This window comes from Octopus bimaculoides, chromosome 21, assembly GCF_001194135.2.
Source record: "Octopus bimaculoides isolate UCB-OBI-ISO-001 chromosome 21, ASM119413v2, whole genome shotgun sequence".
Taxonomy (NCBI): Eukaryota; Metazoa; Mollusca; class Cephalopoda; order Octopoda; family Octopodidae; genus Octopus; species Octopus bimaculoides.
In genome coordinates this window covers 13,161,684-13,163,688 of record NC_069001.1, presented here as the reverse complement: position 1 = coordinate 13,163,688, position 2,005 = coordinate 13,161,684, and positions in this window count along the sequence as shown.

The following is a 2,005-nucleotide window of genomic DNA, read 5'->3' as shown; positions in this document are numbered from 1 at the left end:
ATTGGGCGTTGTGAGTGTTTATTGAGCGAAAACACCTAAAAGCTCCACGAGGCTCCGGCAGGGGATGGTGGCGAACCCTGCTGTACTCTTTCACCACAACTTTCTCTCACTCTTACTTCCTGTTTCTGTTGTGCCTGTAATTCAAAGGGTCAGCCTTGTCACACACTGTGTCACGCTGAATATCTCCCGAGAACTACGTTAAGGGTACACATGTCTGTGGAGTGCTCAGCCACTTGCACGTTAATTTCACGAGCAGGCTGTTCCGTTGATCGGATCAACTGGAACCCTCGACGTCGTAAGAGACGGAGTGCCAATATAAGTAATATGTATTATATATGAGATAATTAAATTACATATTACGCACTTTATTGTATTTTGTTGTGTTCGTTAGCCCTCGGTCCGTGGGACCAAGAAAGGTCGTTGACCGCTGATGTACAAAACAGACTTAAGTAGAGAGAACCTCCAAGATAGAAGACAGTACGCACCACAGATCGCCAAAATACTTCTTTCTAATTTTGGCACAAGGCAAGATAGATCGTAAAAGTAATGATGAAAGCAACACGGAGTGGCCGACACCTTGCTCGTCTCTTTTTATTGCGAGACAACAAGCGTTCTTCTTCTCCAGTTATGCAGTTAGGAATCCGGCATTGGCCTATATAGTCACATGCGAATCCACACATGTTACGTAGTTATCATATTATCTCTTGAACGGCTCATCCTTAAGCGTGAAGGAGTGGTGTGTGTGTGTGTATGTGTGCGTGTGTACATACATACACTACACACAGACATACATATATATATATATATACCCAATTTTATAATCGCTCCCACCTTTTTCTGTCTGTCTCAGCCTCTCTCTCTGTCTCTGTCTCTTCGTCTCTGTCTCTCTCTCTCTCTGTTACTCCCTCTCTGTCTCTGTCTCTCTCTCTCTGTCTCTCTCTCTCTCTCCATCTCTCAGTCTCATGCATACATTTAAACATTCATCTATGCATACATCCATACGTACACACACGCACACATACACACACACGCACACACATACTACATACATGCATACAGGCATCTTACATCCATCTATAGATACATACACACATACATACAATCATCCATACACATACACACATACATAGCTGTGTTTAGTTTATTAACTGGGAAGCTACAGGAGTGACTCAAGAGTCCAGAGTACCATTTTACATTCCAATGCGTCAGTTTTGTTTTCACACATGTCTTCACATACGTCACACAACATGTAACACGAATCAGTTCTTATATAACATATGTTCATACAACTATTTTGGTATCTTTACATTTTTAATTATTCTCTCTTTCTTTGTCTCTCTCTCTCTCTGTCTTTTCTCCCTCTTTCTTCCACTCTCTCCCTCTCTCTTAATGTATTTATATAAGTTAGGTGATAAAAACATGAGTATATATATTTCCGTATTATTATTCAGCAGTGTGTGTGTATTCAGTAATCCCTCGACTATCGCGGGTGTTATATTCCGAAACCTCCCACAGAAATAATTAAAATCTTTAAAAAAATATATAAATACCTGTCGGCCGTAGAAACCCGGATATACTGTGGAGACCGTGATATAAATTTACATATATTAGCCAGAAAAAATCCACGATAGATAAACCGCGATATGGCAATGGATTACTGTATGCGTGTGTGTGTGTGTGCATGTGTGTGTGTGTGCGCACGCACACTCACACACATACACACGCACACATATATCAGACTGAGTAAAAAGTAAGCAACGTTTTGAAACATGAAATTCATCACAATATATTTCAACAATCCGGAAATTTTATTCATCAAAGTAAGCACCATTACTATCGACACATTTTTGCCAACGAGTTACAAGCTTGATTATTCCGATATCATAAAAATTTGGAGTTCTGGAGCTGATGAACTCTTTGAACGCACTTTCAACATCGGTTTTATTTTTGAACTCCTTCTCTCGCAGGAAACCATCAAGGTGCTTGAAAAAGTGGTAATCGGTAG